The sequence below is a fragment of the Leptonychotes weddellii genome, chromosome 5 (assembly GCF_054177405.1).
Source record: "Leptonychotes weddellii isolate Sample4059 chromosome 5, ASM5417740v2, whole genome shotgun sequence".
Lineage (NCBI taxonomy): Eukaryota > Metazoa > Chordata > Mammalia > Carnivora > Phocidae > Leptonychotes > Leptonychotes weddellii.
Genome location: NC_138373.1, coordinates 2,026,378 through 2,045,282, shown reverse-complemented (window position 1 = coordinate 2,045,282; position 18,905 = coordinate 2,026,378). Strand labels below are relative to the sequence as shown.

Below are 18,905 nucleotides of genomic sequence, written 5' to 3'. Positions count from 1 at the left end.
AGGTAGGAGTTGAGGATTATGTTTTTCCATATGGATGTCCATTTGTTCCAGCACCAATCACTGAAAAGACTCTCCTGCCACCTTTGAATTGCTTTGGTGTCTTTGGCAAAAAATAACTGACTACGTAGCCACAGATCTATTTTTGGACTCACTCCTCTGTTTCATTGACATGTTGCCTATCTTTAAGCAACAAAACACACTGTCTTGTTGATTGTAGTTTCACAGTAAGCCTTGAAATCATATCTATATATAAATATATAACATAATAATTATGTTATGTAAGAATGTAATATATAACATAAATGAATGTGTAACACATTTATATATAATTAATATATATTAATTTATATCCTATTCCTCCAATTCTGTCCTTTTTTTTTCCAGAATTTTTCCTTACCTTCCTATATAAATATTAGAATTAGTTTGTTCATGCTATACCAAAAGAGCTTTTTGGTATTTGATTGAAATATATTGCAGTTGTAGGTAAATTTAGACCTAAAAGACACCTTAACATCTTAATGACATTGAACTGTCTTCCAATCCATGAACATGATATACCTCTCCATTTGGTTTAGGGCTTCTTTCTTTCTTTTTTTTTTTTTTTTTTTTTAGCAATGCTTTGTAGTTTTCCGTATGGACATTTCATACATCTTTCATTGTATTTAAATCTGAAGTATTTCATGTTCTTTGATATTAGGTGGTTTTTTTTTTCATTTTTGTATCTTGACCTTGCATCCTGTGTCCTTGCTAAATTTGTGATTAGTTACAAGTAGTTATTATTGGTATTCTAGTAGATTTTTTATAGATTCCGTTGTGTTTTTTCTGTACACAATCATGATGTCTATAAATAATGACAGTTTTACCTCTTCCTTTCTAAACTTCATTCCCTTTATTTCTTTTTCTGGCCTTATTGCACATCTAGAAACGCCAGTACAATGTTGAATAGAAGTGATTAGTGTGAATATCCTTTGTTCCCAGTGTTAGTGGGAAAGCATTTAGCCTTTTATCATGAAGTATGGTGATAGCTGTTGTCAGCTTGAGGGCAATTTCCTTCTTTTCTAGTTTGCTGAGGGGTATTAATGTGAATGAGTGTTGAATTTTGCCAAATGATTTCTGCATCTATTGAGCTAATCATATGGTTTTTTCCCTCTAGTCTCTTAATATGATGAATTAGTGGTTGATTTTGAAATGTTGAACTAACCTTGCATTCCTGGAATCAACCCCACTTGGCCATGATGTATTATCCTTTCTATATATTTCTGAAATTTTGTGCTAAATTTACATTAAGGATTTTTGCATCTATATTCATGAAGGGTACTGGTTTTATAAATTTTCTTTTCCGGTACTGTCTTTTTTTGGTTTTGGAATCAGCATAATGTTGGGCACATAAAATGAGATGGGGAGTATTACTTCTCTATTTTATGAAAGAGTTTATGTAAAATTGGTGTTATTTCTATCTGAAATGTTTGATAGAATTCACCAGTGAAGCCAAATGAGTCTAGAGCTTTCTTTGTGAAAGAATTTCTGATAATGACTTCAGATTCTTTAATAGATAGGATAACTCAAACTGTCTATTTCTTCTTAGGCCAATTTTGGGAATTTGTGTCTTTTGAATAATTTTTGTCCTTGTTATCTATGCATAGAATTTTTGGGCATAGTTTTTCATAATATTCCCATCTCCCAGTGCCTGGTAGATCTATAGTTACATCTCATCTCCATTACTTATATTGATTGTTTCGTTTTCTTTTTTTTTCTTAATCAGTCTAGCTAGAGGTTTATCAATTTTGTTAATCTTTTCAAAGAAGTTATTTTATTTTTCCATATTGCTATTATATTTTCTATTTTATTGTTTCCCACTCTTACCTTTATTGTCTCCTTTCTTCTACTTACTTTGACTTTTCTGGCTGCTTAATGTAGACATTTAGATCATTAATTTTAAATCATTTTTCTTTTCTAATATAAGCCTTTAAAATTATAAACTTCCCTCTAAGCATTGATTTAGCTATATGCCACAAATTTTTGACATTGTGTTTTTATTCCTATTCAGTTCAGATATTTTCAAAATTTCCCTTTTGCTTCTTCTTTGAGCAAGGGGTTGTTTAGGACTGTGTCATGTAATTTCCCAATATCTAGGGATTTTTAATTATCAATTTCCAATTTAATTCCCTTTTGCCAGAAAACGTATTTTATATAATTTTAATTCTTTTAAAGTTATTGAGACTTGTCTTATGGACCAACATAAGGTCTTGGAGAGTGTTTCATGCAAGCCTAAAAGCATATATATTCTGCAGGTATCCCTCAGTTGTTAGCTGTTGTGTTTTATAAATGTCAATTAGGTCAGGTTGGTTGATAATGTTCAAATCTTCTGTGTCCTTGATATTTATCTACTTGTCCTAACAATAACAGAGGAATGTTGAAATCTATGACTGTAATTGTCAATTTGTCCAATCCTCCTTTCAGTTTTGTCCATTTTTTGCTTCACGTGTTTTGAAGCTCTACAATTAGATGCATACGCATTTAGGACTGTTACAGCTTCTGGATGAATGGACTCCCATCATTTTTACTCCCTCTTTATCTCTGGTAATACTCCTTTTCTGAAGCCTGTTTTTGGGATACTATATAGCCATTCCAGGTTTTATGAATAATGTTTCTATGTTTTTACTTTTATCTTACTTGTGTCTTTATATTTAATGGGTGTCTCTTACACACAGCATATAGTTGAGTATTTTTTTTAATTCACCCTGACAATCTCTGCCTTTTAATTGAAGTGTTTAGTCCATTTACATTTACCATCTGAATCTTTTCTTTATGATGCATCCATTCTTTTTTTCATTTTTCCTCCTTTCCTGCCTTTCTTTGGATTAATCAAGGTCTTTTTGGTGTTCCATTTTGTCTGCTCTGTTGACTTGTTAGCCTACCTGTTTGTTTTATTTGTGGATATGCACAGTTGCTCTATGGTTTTTTGTTTTTGTTTTTTTTGTTTTTTTATTTAGATTTTATTTACTTATTTGAGAGAGAGAGAATGAGAGACAGAGAGCATGAGAGGGAGGAGGGTCAGAGGGAGAAGCAGACTCCCTGCCGAGCAGGGAGCCCGATGCGGGACTCGATCCCAGGACTCCAGGATCATGACCTGAGCCGAAAGCAGTCGCTTAACCAACTGAGCCACCCAGGCGCCCATCTATGGTTTATAAAATGCATCTTTAACTTACCACACCCTACCTTGTACTTACATCGCTTTACATCTAGTGTAAAGATTTACAACAGTATACTTTCATTTAACCCCCTCTCATCCTTGTGTTATTAGTGACATGTATTTTCTACATATGTTATAAAGTACACAATAGATTGTTGTTATTTTTGCTTTAAGTCATCAGTTATCTTTTAAAGAAATTTAAAATGAAAAATATATATTTATTTACATATTTACCATTTTTGACACTCTTCAACTCTTCATGCAGATTCAAGTTTCCATTTGGTATCATTTGTTTTCATTCTGAAGACTATTCTTTGATTTCCCCACACCACAGGTCTGCTATGATGAATCTTTTCAGCTTTTTAATCAAAGAAAGAGCTTTTATTTCATCCTACTTTTGAAAGATATCTTACCAGATGAAGAATTCAAAGTTGACTTTTTGTTTCAGCACTTTAAAGATGTAGTTCTATTTTCTTCCCCCTCACATTGTTTCCCTTTAGGAATGAACAGTAATTCTTATCACTATTCCATTGTATAGAATTTATCTTTTTTCTGTTGGCTTTAAATTTTTTCTCTTTATATTCAGCTTTCAGCAATTTGAGATATGCCTATGTACAATTTTGTGTTTATTTTGCTTCGAGTTCACAGAGTTTCTTGAATCTGTGGGTTGATATTTTTCATCAAATATGGAAACATTTTAAAGATAACTTCTCTCCCACAATTTCTCTTTCTCTTCTCCTTCTGGGACTCTAATTACATGAATGTTAGACCATATGATATTATCCCACAATTCACTAATTCTCTGTTCAGCCTTTTCAGCCTTTTCTTTTCCTCTTTGTCTCATGTATAGTTTCTGTTGCTCTGTTTTCAAGTTCACTGAATTTTCTGCATTGTCCAAGTGGTTGTTAAACCTATCTATTTGAATTTATAACATATATATTCTAATTTTTACATCTAGAATTTCCATTTAGCTATTTCTTGTTTCATACCTGTTTTATTATTATGTCCATGTTTTCTTTAAATCTTTGACATATTTACAACAGCTGTTTTAAAGTCTTGGTGTGCACATTCCAACATTTCGGTAATTTCTGGATCTGCTTCTGTTGACTGTTTTTTTTTTTTCCCCTCTGTTTATGAGTCACATTTGTCAGCTTACACATGTCTAATAAATTTTTTTTCTTGAATTCTGGTCATTGTGAATACCAAGTTTCTGGATTTGATTGTAATTCATGATAAGTTTGGATCTGGCATATAGTTACTTTATGTGTGAATACGCCTGATCCTTTTGAAACTTACTGTTAAGCTTTGTTAGATATAGCTAGGGCAGTCTTTATTCTGGAGTTAGAGTAGTGCTTTTCCTAAGGTATAGACTTTCTGGGTCTCTGAATTCAGTGAAGTCTCTCCAGCCTGGCTAGTTGGAACTCCAGCATCTCTCAGTCCTGTGTGTCATCTGAAATTCCTCAGTTCATAGTCATGTGGTAGTTGTTCTCTGCCAAGCTCATGGAGTCTTGCTTGTGTAAGTGTAGTTTAGTATTTAGCCACTCTTGGTCTGTGTAGTTCCTCTTGGTGTCCCTCCTCCCAAATTGCAGACCTCAAAGGCCCTGAACTCCGATCTCTGTCTCCACAGTTTGGTGAAGCTGCCATCCTCTGGGCTCCACCTTTTTGCCCATACTATGTAAAGTGCATCCAGACAAAAAACCAGAGCAGTCATGAGGTTTACGTCCTGAATTTATCTTCTGTTATGGTCATCCTAACCCTATTCCAGTGTCTATAAACAGTTGTTTCAAATATCTTGTCACACTTTATAATTGTTTAATATTCTTGCTGTTATTCATAATGTGTTACTTTCTGCATACCTCATGACTGATCTGAATTCACCAAGCCAGATAAGAAGGTGTTATAAAAGATGCACAGTGATTTAGGATTTACTGTAAGGAGAAATCATGGGGCACCCTGTCCACAAATAAGACTTAAAGTACACCCAAAAATCTTGTTGTATAAAATATTGGAATTTTATAAGAAATAACTGTGGGGCTTAATCCTCCTTTGCGAAAGAATCCTTACTTCACTTTACAGAAGGACTAGCTACAAGTAAACAGTGTTTTTCCATGACCCATTGGAAGATGATTGCTGGAAGAAGCAGAGGCAGGTAATGGGCAGCAGAGCCCAGGTCCCCAAGTTTTTAGAAGTTGCTTCCAGGTGATGTTGTTGATCAGGAATGAAGTCAGTGAACCACTGAGCTGTTGCATTGCATACACAAGCATCTAGGGCCCATGGCAAGGCCATGACAAAGTGAGGGCCACTGAGGGATGAAGTGTGAAGACCTGGTCCCACTTGGGGCTCAGTCTCCCCAAAGATCTTGAATGTGTTGAGCCAAAATGGGAAGTCAGAAGCTCCATCAAAGGCCAGGCAAGGTGTGAGCCAGGAGAGATCAGCACAGGTATCAAACAAACGTTCTAGAAGACTTGGAAGGGGAGTGAACCGGCAAGTCAGCAACCTGCGTCTCTGCAGACAGTGAGGCCTGAGCTAGAACAGCACTTATCGGTATCTGTGTGAGTCACCCAGAGAGCTTGTTGAAATGCAAGCTCTGACTCAGAAGGTCTGAGATGAGGCCCAAAGAGCTGCAGGTCCCAAAGCTCCAGATGGTGCCGATGCTGTGGGCCCACAGACAGCACCGATCGGGGAGGGATTTCAGCCTATGAGCCAAGGCAGTTCCCCACGTGGGGAATCAACTGAGGCTTGTGGTATAGAGGAGACCATGGTGCTAAACCCAGTAAATGGAGACAACAGGGTTGGATTTACACAGCATAGTTCACCCATGACATTTAATCCTTCAAGCCAGCTGCACCTGTTGGGGCTGACAGTTATGCCCAAGGGGGTTCAGCCTCTAGCATCCCAGAAATCTCAGCTGTGACCCTAGGGGAATTCCCTCCAGAGCCACAAGGAGCTGAAACATGTGCTATTCCTACTGGTTCAACAACTCAGATGCCAGCAGAATGGCAATGTGCTTCAATTAAAAAAAAAAAAAAGGCAAGAATGAAAACAACCCTCAAAACTCTATTACCTTCTGCCATAAGCCTTTATTGTGTGCCTTGACTGCAAACCAAGTCTGAAGTTTCGTGCTGTAGATTCCATCAGGAGGGAAGGTGGCTCTCATGTCTAACAGGTATTTGTGTTTTGGGAGTCTGTGCGTGTGTGCAGTCATGACTCTGCATGTGTGTTGGATGCATTCTCACACCATCCACGCACCCCTGGGTCTTAGACACTGTGGTGCAGGACACACTTTGGTTGATGTTAGCATTATTTTAGCACCGACTGTATGGGTTGCGTTTTTCATGTTTCACCTTCAGCTTCTCGAATGATGCTTGAAATAGTCCATTTCTTCTCAATAGGACTTCAGATCTTAGTGAGTTCTGGACTTTGGATTTAACGAATGAACACGTACAAGGACAATAATAATGAAGGCTCCCATTTATCGAGCACCTGCTATATTCCAGGCACGGGCTTTAGAAATATGTTCCATCATCACTAAAATATCACCAGCTGTGGGCATTATGCCTATTTTATAGATGAACTATTTATAGATTTATAGATTCCCATTTTATAAATGATAAACCGAGACCAGGGGTGGTTGGAGGAGCAGGGTGGGCATTTCACGTGTTTGGTCGAGTGTGAATACCCCCAAGTTGCACTCCCACTGATGTCCAGGGAAGCAGAGCGATGGGGCTCTTTCTAAGCGCTAGTGTGTTTTCCTTTAGCCTCTTTCCATTCCCCCCGCCCTGCTGTGAAGACACAGCCAGGCCAGAGGGCCCAGAAGCTTCCCACCAACCGGAGGGGACATCTGACCCACATCCCGTTCTCTAAGTGAGCGCCCGCCCCGCCTTGTCCTTCCAGGTCAGAGGCTGCTTTCCACTCTCCAGGCTTCAAGGGTCGTGGGGAAGGGCAGGGAGAGAGGCAAGGGTTAACAGGGCCGCAGGTTCTGTTTAATGTGGGGCGGTCTCTTCCTGCTCTGTGTCTCCAGGCTGGCTTCTGTGGCAACTTCATTAGCAGCAAGCTCCTAATTAAATTTCATATTTATGGTCAGAAAATAAAATCATCGGACCTTTTTGAAATAGGATTTTATGAGTTTTGGCTCTGGCAGCTGAGTCGGCAGTCAAGGGCCTACACTGTTTAGAACTATGGTTTCAAGGCGGAGATAAATAAAACAAGTAACACGGGGGTAGCGGTTGAATCCTGCGTCCTGGGGCGGGCCTGAACGCATTTCGGGGCCTTGGCAGGACAGACCCGGGCCTCAGAGGTGTGGCTGGCACATCAAAGCACCAGCCCATGTTGGGCATGTTTTTGTGTCCGGGGTCCCCCAGCCCCACGAGGCTGTTTTTATTACAGAGCCGGATGTTTTGCTTTTTTTTTTTTTTTCCTCTTGCCATACTAAGAGAAATCACTCTTCACCTACGGCTCAGACTCGAACCTCCCTGGGTGTGTGTGCAGGAAGCTGTCGGAGGCCACTTCCTCTCACGTGTCACTTAGCTCCTGCCGCCTCCTCTGGAGGGGCTCAGAGCACCTCAACTGACCCCTCTACTTGGTGGCTGCCCATGAGAATTCAGCTCCCTCTGCCCTACCATGTGGACACCCCTCATGCTGCGCCCCTGATGAGCCCAGTGGGCATCTCCTCATTGGGTCCGGGAAAGAATTCTACCAACTACGTTCTGGTCTCTCTGGTGGGGAGTGTCTTAGAATCCCGGGGACAGAAGGATGTGAAGGGCATCTGGCCCCACCATGCAACACGGTTGGACCCCCTTTCCCCTGAAGCCCCTTTGGGACTGGGTGGTTTCATTCATCCTGGTTCTGGTGGGTTTATCTCTGCTTAGAAGGATCTGCTTTCTCCGTGGGAAGAAGAAAAATGTGAAACGATGGAAAGACCAATGTGCAGAGGTAGAGAAGACCGCGATCAGTCCCTGTGCCTCCCCCACCGCCCTGTGGGGTCCGGGCCCTTGGGTCCGGACCCTCTTCTGTAACGTGGAGGGTAAAGGACCTATCCCATAGGGTGGGCATGGGGAAAGCCACCTGTGGGAATGCCCACGAAGGGCCCAGCTGAGTCTGCACGTGGCAGGCACTGGGCCGTTCGTGGGTAGTGTTCATTCAGCGAGTACTCCATTCCACCTGTCGGCACTTGCATTCACTGGGAATTCACGGTGCAGGTGGCTGAAAAGGCGCCAAAGACCCCTCCCGGCTCTGAAACCCCCTTACCTTGTGCTCTGACCATCTAGGATGGAGGCTTCGCTCCGGTGCTTCCTTCCCATTGATATGCTGGCGAGTCAGGAAGTCGTCACCCAGGTGACAGTGTCCCAGTGATGCCCGCGGCAGAGCAGGTGGAGGGAGGCCCCGGCCCGGTGGGAGACACCGGAGCACGCCTTCTATCCCATGCAGAGCCAGCCCGTAAAGCCTCCCCAGAATCCATGTGTGGAAGCCCTAAGCCCTGATGGGGGGGTGTTTGGAGGTGGGGCCCTAGTGATGGGATTGGGGGTCTAACAGGAAGAGGAAGAGATGGTAGAGCGCTCTCTCTATGAGCTCACACCAAGGAAGGGCCAGGTGAGGACAGCGTGGGAGGGCAGCCATCCGTGAACCGGGAAGAGGTCTCTCGCCAGGCACGGAAACTGCCGGCACCTTGACCTTGGCCTTCCCATGCTGCCGAACTGTGAGAAACGCGTGCCTGTTGTTTAAGCCCCCCGGGCTGAGGGATGTTGCCTTAGCAGCGAGAGGAGTGGATGAAGACGCCGTGTGACCTCAGGCAAATCGTTGGACTCCTCGACGCCTCGGCTTCCGGGTAGTAATCGCAGTTGCCACGCGGGACCTCTGGCCAGTGGCAGGATTTGCAGCTAAGCAGGACTTCCTTCCATGGTGTTTGGGTAGGGCACAGCTTTCAGACTCAGACGACGAGAACCGGGACGAAGAAGATCTCCTCTCCCTAGGAGGTTCTCCTGAAGGTCCTCCCCTGCCCAGAGAGGGGGACGTGCTTACCTCCTTCCGGCTCCTTTCCGCTCACGCCAACGGCATGCCATCAGCACCTCGAACAGGGGAGCATGACCAGGAGGTGCCGAAAACCCTCTCTGTCCTCGGGAAGGAGGCTGGCCCTCTGAGCAGAGCACGGCAGCGGGCCCATCCCTGATGGGAGATCATGCAGCATCCAGGCCCTGAGCGCTGACCACACGCCAGCGCTTGGCTCGTGTTCGGCACACTTCACCGCTTCATCCCCGCGCCCCCATTGACCCTGGCATGGTCATTGTCCTCATGTGACAGTGGAGACGCCGAGGGCTCGGAGGATGCCCTGCAGACCCAGCCCACCCGCCGTGCCCAGAGGCTGACCTGACCCTTGGCTTCTGCGTGGCCGTGGCCGTGGCGGATGGCAGCGCGAAGGGAGACAGAGGGCAGGCAGTGAGTTCCGAGGGGTGGCCGTGCCCCTCTCCTGAAGGCTGAGCCCTGCCAGGCAGCCCTCCCTCTCCCTCCCTCCAGCCCAGACAGGCTGCGGGGCTGTTCCCTTCCCGAAGCGGCCACGACAAATCACCCTAAACCGCTCGGCTTAAAACACAACAAACATGTTGTCACAGTCTAGAGGCCAGAAGCCTGAAATCAAAGTGAGCTCGAGGCAGGGCCACGCTTCCTCCAGAGACTCCAGGGAAGGACCCCCCGCCTGCCTCCTGCAGGTTCGGGCGGTTCCCGAGTTCCTCGGCCCGTGGCCACTCGCCCCGTGGCGGCCTCCACAGTCACATGGCCGTCCCTCCTCTGTGTCTGTCACTGGATTCAGAGCCCCTCCCTCGCCCAGGGAGGCCTCGACTTACATGCATCTGCAAAGACCCTCTTTCCAAATGTGGTCACGTTCTGACGAGGGGGACCCTGTCTAACCCAGTACGCGTGGGAGGGCATCAACGGGTGAGAGGCCCAGGGAAAGGGAAAGGCCAGTGCCCGAGTGTGGGCCGGGCCGACGACGGGCATAGAAGGCCTGCTGCTCCAAACCCAACTGTCCGAGCGCCAACAGCCACGCAGAGCTGCTGGGACTCTCACCCGCTCTGGCCGGAGGGCAGGATGCCATGGCCACCTTGGAAAACGGGGGGCGGTTTCTTCAGGAGTTGATTGTACACCGACCACATGACCCGACAATTCTGATCCTAGGTATTTATTCCAAAGAAATGACAACACATGTCCACATGAAGATTTGTCCAAGAATGTCCCCGACAAGTGAACTTGGGACACCACCCAAACGCCCACCGACAGGCGAATGAATAAACCGTGGGACACATAAGCCGGTGACCCGCACCACGAATGCATGCACCTCGAGGTGCTGAGCGAAACAAGCCAGGCCCTAAACAGTACGTCGTGCGCTTTTCCGTCTTTCTGTGAGAGAACTCCCAGTACTGGTGGCCTCTGGGGGTGGGGACACAGGATGGAAAGGGCCGGGAAGGAATTTTCTAGGGTGTTGGCCATGCTCCACTTCTTAATTGGTCATGAGGGTGTCTTCTTTTGAAAACTCATTGAACCGTGTACTTAGGATATGTGCAGCTTACTGACCTCGCCGCAGTGTTTTAGGAAAGGAGCGAGGGACCAGAAAGTTCTCTGGCGATCCACACAGGCTGGGACATAGGAGGGAGGCTGAAGTGGTGTGGGGCTCCGCCGTGTGGGGCCAGGGAGCCCAGGCGGTGACGCTCGTTCAGCTGTGGAGGAGGGGAGGGGAGCTTCTAGGAAGGGGGCGGGCCGGTCTTTCTGGACCACCGGCGTGTGCATGCATCACCTGGATCCATCCACCCACAGCGTCCGTTGCCCCCATTTCCCCGAGAGGACATGACCCTCTGCTCCCCCAGGGGAATGGGGTGATCAGAGCCCCGTGGGCAGCCTGCAGGGTAAGAAGGCAGAGAAGACACGGTGGTCAGAGAGGCAGAGAGGAGCTGGGTCAGTGGCCCACCGTGGATGCCGGGATGTCTAGAAAAGAGTAGGATGGGGTGTTTGGCTCTGGGCAGCTCGATGTGAGGCTTGCGGAAGCATCTTCCCTGGAATGTTCTAGGCCCGACACGTCCCGCCGGCCAGGCTTTCTCCTCGGTGCAGCTCACAGGCAGGAGACCGCGGTGTCCTGGGCGAGGTCTGGGACAGCGACAGCCACCAACCAGCAGGAGGGGAGAACGCAAGTGATGCCAGGCTCCTGCCCGGTCCTCCCCCCACTCCTGCACCCCCAACCTCTCTGCACCCCAGTGGTAGACGTGGCGCCGCCTGCCAGAGAGAGCAGCGTCCCCTCCGCGTCTCCCAGCCCCCCCTCTGTGGAAAGTCACCCACAGACTGCTCAGAACAAAAATAAAAAGGGAAGTATGGCAGCCCCCCCAGCCCCCACCGCTGTCCCTGCTAAAAATAGAGGCGGCCTCCGAGGGGGGTGTTGTGTGGGCTTCCGGGGGGGAGGCCACTGGCTCCCTGCAGCATCAGCATTTTCTGGGGGCCTGGCAGGCCACACGCTGGAGGAGAGGGAGTTTGAGGGGACCACGCAGAGACCCCCCTAGGCCGACCCAGGACCGAGCTAGTTTGCAAACACGTGAGTATATTTTCCGACTGGCCGGTCCTTTTGCTCGGAGCCACGTGGGTGCGGAGCTCGGGAAGCCATGTCCATGTCAGGGAGGGCTCCTGCAGCAGGTTGGGGGCTGCTGGGTGACCCCCGCGTCCCCCACCTCATCCCTCTTGCTCTCGTCCACACCACTGTGTGTCTCACGGCTTCACGCATGTTCCCTTTCATTTCTTAATTTCTTGAACCACACGGTGAACTCCTGACACCTGGTGCTAGGGCAGCTATTCTATGCTGTTCACTTTGGTTGCACAGAGCATGGACTGGAGCGCAGAGAAGGCCCTCGATAAATGCCTGGTCGATCTGGACCAGAACGCTCTCCCTCTCGTTTTTATGTGCTGGGTTTTGTTTTTGTTTTAGTTTTTGTTTTTTAACTTTCTTCCAACGGGGGACAGGCCGAGGGCGGAGAAGTGGGCGTGAGCGCACGGAGAGGTGCCCGAGGCCCCCCGCTGGAAGGGTCCGCAGTGTCTGCCCCAGAAGCCCAGCAGCCTTGCCCTCCTGGGATCCCCGCCCTCTCCGGGAACACCCTGCAGCCTCTTCTGAGCTTTAGTAAGATAACACATGCAAAGAAAGAAGCCTGTTGCTGAGTGTCCATCAGCAAACCCGAGGCCCAGCCCCTGCCCACAGGCAACACACAGAGAGAGAAGTTGGAGCCGGAGACAGGCGGGAGACCCTTGATCCAGAAGCCAGAGCGAAAAGGCACAGCGGGGGCGTGAATGACTTTTCTAGGAGGCAGAAGGACCAGGGCCCCGAGGGGAAGTCCCCCCTCTCCCTGCGGGTATCTCCTGGAGGCCTCAGAGAAGGTTCATCATTTCCTACTGAAACGCTTCAGGAATCCCTCATGTCCGGCAGGGTTGAGACTTCTGCAGCCCCTGGGGTCGTGTGCTTCTCAGAGACCATCCTGTTCATTGAGGGGGTCAAACTGATGGACGTCACGGGTTTGAAGAAGGCAGCAAGGTCTCAGAGGCATCCTTAGAAACGAGAGATGGCCTAAGTGCAGGGATGTCTCCAGGTCTCACAGCGGATGGCAGCCCTCGACGGAGAAGTCACAAAGGCCCGCCAGGCGAGTGACACACCCAGGGAGCGCCAGGCGGCCGACCTTCAAGTCTGGCTTTGCAGACAGACTCATTCCCGGCTCCCCTGCGCAGGCACGGAAAGGGTCACAAAAGCGGCCGGTTCCCCCATCCCCTGCGAATCGCACTCGCTCCTAACAGCCCTCAAGTCTGTGCTGATCTACCATGTCTGGGTGCAGTTTTGACGGGCGCCTTATTTAATTATAGGTGATCGAGTCATTTGACACAAGCCAAAAAAAAAAAGAGGCTTTCTGGTTTGCATCTGATTTATGAGCTTTCGCTTTCATGGCGAGAAGCTAGAGATGGTCTCTGAGCGTAGAGATCCCCAAATTCCTGCCCCCGTTGCTCTCAGAGACTGGGGAAAGCGTTTCCATCCCACCATGTAGGAAGCATAGAGAACATCAGAAAAGCACGGGCCGGTGTTTGCCAGCACCTGGGAGGGGAGAAAGTGAAAAGAAACACCCACCAGCCTCCAGCCCTGACAGATTCATTTAAAGACAGTCTTACATAATAGATCATTAAAAAGGAGAGACGCACGACAGAACTCTCTCCTTACAAGGAAAAGGGGAGTGTGTTGAGATGCTTTGCGACATTCTCGTCCCGTCTACCCCCTTATCCCTCACAGAGAAGTGGAAAATGTGAGTCTCCCTCCGTGTTTTTTTATGTTTCAAGCTGCCTGGTGGCTTTAACTCAGGTGAGCTGGCCTCCGGGAAATCACTGAAGGCTGAGCGCTGGTCGCCAGTGGTCTCGGAGCTCCCGGGAAGAGGGACATGACTGACCCACGGACACTACCAGGGAAGGAGCCCTTCCTGGCCAGACCCCGCTTTCCCTTTCACACCCCCCGGCCAGGGCCCACCCCCACCCCTCCCTGGGCCGTGCACCTGTGGGTGCTAAATAAAACCCTGAGTTCCTGTTCCCTTTTCTCTGCCCTCGTCCTCTCTTTAAACCCACACCCCGCCTGCTTTTTTGCCTCTGCCTCCGTCGGGCCTCGTCCTTCATTTCCTGCCCTCCCGACCCCTGGCAGACGTCGCTCCTGATTCCCACAGCTGCCGGGATCCAGGGCTGACCCACTGCCGGGGGCGCTGCCAGGAGGAGGGCGCCTGCTGGCCTCGCAGGGTCCACCCAGCCCCTAGCCCGCCCACAGGTCGGTCCCCTTCCGGGGCCCTGGGTCTCCTATTTCTTCATTGGAGTCGATGGTGCCTTCCCAGCAGGTACCCGGCACCTCGCGTGTGCGCTCAAGAAATTGTAGCTGTTTTTCTTTATTTGATCTGATTTGATGGATTGAGGTGAAATTCATATAACATCCATCCCCCCTTTTATTTAATTTTTTAAAAGACCTTATTTATTTACTTAGAGAGCACAGAGGGAGAGGGAGAAGCAGTCTCCCTGCTGAGCTGGGACTCGATCCCAGGACCCTGAGATCATGACCTGAACAGAAGGCAGATGCTTAACCGACTGAGCCACCCAGGGGAAAGCGTTTTCAAAGGGTGGAAAAATCACCCTCTGCAAATCCAGCGTGTCACGCGGAGGGCGTGCAGTGTCTGCCCCAGAAGCCCAGCAGCCCCTTTGAAAGTCAACTATTCAGTGGCATTCCGCACATTCCCCGTGTTGTACAATTACTGCCTCTACCGAGCTCCAAAGCATTTCCAACACCCCAAAAATAAAACCCCATCTCTGTTAGTGGTCACCCCCCCCATCTCCGCCAGCCCTCAACCCCTAGCCCCTGGCAGCCACCCACCTGCTTTCTGTGTCTGTGGATTTCTGGGCATTGCACACAAATGGGATCACATGACATGTGGCCCTTTCGAGTGTGGTTTCTTTCGCTCTGTGTAAGGTTTTCAGGGTTTGTCCATGGTGTAGTGCGGATCAGCACCCCGTTCTGTTTCGTGGCCAAATTGTATTCCACTGTACGTATAAATGTCTTCATTTCCAGAGTCACTGGCTTTGAGGGTTCGGGGCTGCCAGGACCGGGAAGGGAATTGGGGCACAGGGAGGTGGAAGGAGGAGAACCTTGCTCGATGCACGATGCCATAGACACCGGAAGAGGCCTGCCTGCCTGCAAGGGTCTCTGCCCACTGTCCTCGCCCACTCCGTAGTCTGTGCAGACCGACCCCGAACAGCCCCCCGGCGGAGGGCATGTTGGGGAGAGGAGCGTCTCTGGCCCGCCTTCTCGAGCTGCAGTTGGCTCTGCTCCTGAGTACATTATCACAATTAATTACAGCCAGCCCTTGATTATGTGAGCTAATAGGGGACCAGAATAACACAGAGCTAATTGAAATGTGGGTCTGCAGGGGCGGTGGAAAGGAGGGGCCCCGTTCCATGGGGGAGCTGTTTGTTTTGCAGTTAATTATGAGTAAAGAGACCCTTTTGGGGTCCTTTCCTGCTTCTCTCTCTCTCCATCCCAAAAGCCTTACATTTCATTGGACGCACAAACCTATTTTGCTCCCAACATAGCGGATGCTCAGTTAATGCATCGTAGCTGACTTACCCCCTTGCCATCTCTCGGCAGAACGCCCCAGGACAGAAAATCTGACTGGTTTGGATTTCACTTCTGTGCCCGCCCAATCTCGCATGGAAACACTCGTTGTGTGTGGAACGAGAGGATGTAGGCGCCGAGCTTTATTCTTCCCAAAATGTCTGCAATAAATGGGTGACATTACGAGATACACAGAAGGAGGGGAATGGAGCAAAACAGGCATCTGGAACCCCCACAGACTGGGTCACTGGTCCCAGAAGGCTCGGGAGTCCGCGGTTTGCCCCAGAGTCCTTTGTGAGCGAGCTGCCGTGCTGAGCGGTGAAACAGCACTCTCATTCTGCCGCCCGGTTGAAACGGACAACCTTGGGCGCGTCACCAGAGTCTTGGTCGTGCCTTTTCTTCCGGGAAGCGCGAGCCCGGTCTAGCATAATCCTAGATTAGGTGACTGACGCCCTCCGCGTGACACGCTGGATTTGCAGAGGGTGGCTTTTCCAGCCCTTCTGCCTATAGCCATCTTTTCTCACACGCTGCCCGCCTCCGCCGTCTGTTGTGGGTTTTGTCACTGTGCCGTTCTGTCCCCTCGTCTGATAGTGCATATGAGTGCCCACTGTGTGTCAGACGCCCGCAGCTTCGTCCAGGAACGCGTCCCCCGAAGGTCAGCTGGTGACCTTCCACGATGAGGGAGTGAGGCCTCGGCGTCCTCAGCCAGAAAGTGCTGGCTGGTGTGGGGTTATCAGTCCTCAAAGAATGAGGATTCCAAATTGAACTGATTTCCCAGCATGCCGATGGCTGGCTCGGGCTGTTCTTTTTTTTTTTTTTTAAAGATTTTAGTTATTTATTTGACAGAGAGAGACACAGCGAGAGAGGGAACACAAGCAGGGGGAGTGGGAGAGGGAGAAGCAGGCTTCCCGCGGAGCAGGGAGCTCGATGCGGAGCTCGATCCCAGGACCCTGGGATCATGACCTGAGCCGAAGGCAGACGCCCAACGACTGAGCCACCCAGGCGCCCCATGGCACGTCCCAGGCTGTTCTTGATGTTGGAGAAGGCCCTGAGACTCGGGGGTGCCCCGGGGAAGGAGCACCCTGCAAAAAGAGACTGATGCCATGTTTGGGAACGCCAGCCAATGTGGCGTTCTTCCCGACAGAATGTAGGGCCAGCTGGCTTTGCTGCAACTCACCTGGTTAGGGTGGTTTGTGACAAGATAGCTCTGTCCCTGCAGGTCAGAAATTGGAGAGACTGTGGATTCTAGACTTCTAATCCATGACTGATTGAGAGGCCAAGATAGATCGGCGCTGAGATCCGAACTGCAGACACAGCAGAACAAGCTGGTGCAAATGGTGTGTCATCCCGTCAGCAGGCTGTCCTGGTGAAAACCCTCACCACACCTTCGCACACAAAGGTCTTCCCCGCCCAAGGGAGGAAGCTAAAGCGAGGAAAAGAGAGCCAGCGCTTACGCATTGGAAATCAATAACTTTACAAATATTAAATGCCCACCTGTGCAAGATACTATCTGGACCGTGGGGTGTACCAGGGAAATAAGAGAGGGGCCCCCTTCCAGAGGCCGTAAGCAGCTCGGTGGACATAAAGAGACGCTAACAACACCAGGTGTGTGAGATGCAAACCGGAGGCCCACACAGAAGGGTTGAAGACAGATCTCTGACGTTTTTGTCTAAGTTCTGCTTGACATGGAGGTGATTACACAGGACATCCGGCGGAGACCTTGTTTCCAGCTGGGGTTTGCCATTGGCGTCTGAAGGGCTGCATTAAGTGATATTAAGTGTCTACCATGGGCACAGCAGCAACCCTAAGATGTTAGCGCTGCTTGTCCGATTCTATGGACCAAGAAATGGGGAGGGGGCGCTCAGAGAGGTTAAGCAACATGCCTAAAGCCACACAGCAGCAGACAGCAGAGCTGGAGTTCAAACCCAGGATCCTCACGTGAGGACTGGATGCTTTCCGCTAGGACACACAGTGTTATCTCCTTATGCAAAGACTCTTTTTTTGGCTGGACTTTCTCTTTAATTAGAGTAGAATTCCTGTGATCCTTTGTGCACAACCCCCATCTTCTCCGGGGGGGTTGGGGGGGCGATGCCACTTGACCCCAACAAGCACAGTGTACTTTGACCTCTCAAGGACAGGCTCTACACCCTCCATGCATGCGGGTTCCCTGCAAAGGGACCCCCAGCCCCCCAGCTCTGTAGGTCTACCCCGGAGAAGTCTGCAGAGACTGTGCATCTAGCAAGGAGACTCTCACCCCTCAAAGCCCCTCTGTCCTTTCTTCTGCTGCCTGCAGAACTGCCCAGGGGGCTGATGTCGGAGAAAGTACAGCTTTGACCTCAAGCCTCAAACACCTCGGGGTAAAAATAAGAAAGTCTGAGGTCCACACACCAGGCTGCTTCCTGCCTCAGAGTTTCCACCAGCCCTGGAGGCCTTTCGAGACGAAGTCTCTGGGAGCCCCGGCAGCTGCGGGAAAGCAGGAGCCTCAGGCCTCTGAGGGGCGGTTTCACTTGCTGGTGTCATGCTCGGGCCGTGGTGGAAGCATCGGGTCAAAGCTGGAGGCAAGGACACCCTACCCCCAGCGCCACCTCTCTGTTCCCGCAGGAGGAAACCCGAAATCTGCCTGCTTCTAGATACTGACCTGCTCCCTGACTGAAATCATGGGCAGAATCATTTTCAAACATGTGGAAACGTGCCCAGAAGTGTCACTGATTTACCGGTCCTCGTGATATTTCACAGAACACAGGGTCCCATGACTACAAATGCATTTTCGGTTGTTCACCGCATGGCTTCAGAGCATGGATTTGGTGCACCTTCGAAACGCAGAAGAGAGAGACCAGGGCACCTTGCTGCTGGGGCTTCAAAGCATGCTCGTGAGGCTGCGGACCAGCCCTGGGCCCTGGAGAGAAGTCTGTCTGAGTGGAGGGCAGTGTGGCCCGAGTGGCCCGCTCCACGTTCCCCTGTCAGGTCCCTGCGCCGCGCCTCTGATCTGCGTTCTCGGAGCAGAGGCTCACCTACCAACACGGCCGGCTGCCGCCCCGGCTTCCTCCTCCTTCCTCCTCCCCAGCCTTGCTCCCTTCTCTCCTCGTCTTCCTGTGAACCTGCAGGCTTTCTTACCATCGTCCCCTCGGGCCCGACCCGCTCTGCCATTCTCCCTTCCAACCCGCCTCCCCATTCCCCGAATCAAAAAGTAACTCATGGTTTCCTTCCACCTCTCCTTTGCTGGGGTTACATCTCCCTGTGATTCATGCACCAAAATGCACGCTCCGTGTCCCACTTCTGCGTCGTAGAAACCCCAAGCAGCGGGGCCAGACTCTGGAAGGAGACCCGTTGGTTCGCTCACTGGGCAGATGTGTGGAAAGCTCACCGCATGCGGGCGGCGTGTGCTGGAGACTCACCGATGAGCATGACACAAGCCCTCTCAAAGAATCACAGCGGGTGTGCAAATGAGCGATGGCGAAACCAGGTGAAAAGCACAGGAACGTGGGTCCATTCCACAACAGGGACCTGCGTTCCGCTGGGAGAGGTGGGGCAGGGCGGCCACCTGGGCTGACCGTATCGCCTGCCATC

The 18,905-nt window shown here is 49.7% G+C and overlaps 1 protein-coding gene across 5 annotated transcripts in view; it reads left to right on the top strand.

The window, feature by feature from the left end:
* The window catches only part of CARD11 (caspase recruitment domain family member 11), a 112,509-nt gene that overhangs the window by 43,877 nt on the left and 49,727 nt on the right, over positions 1–18,905 (top strand). The window contains exon 1 of one of the 5 annotated variants that reach the window (XM_081819268.1): positions 11,614–11,762. The exons of the other annotated variants lie outside the window; for them this stretch is intronic. The gene's annotated coding sequence lies outside the window, so the exon portion shown is untranslated. Of the gene's footprint in view, positions 1–11,613; positions 11,763–18,905 lie in introns of those variants that run through there. 5 annotated transcript variants of the gene reach the window in all.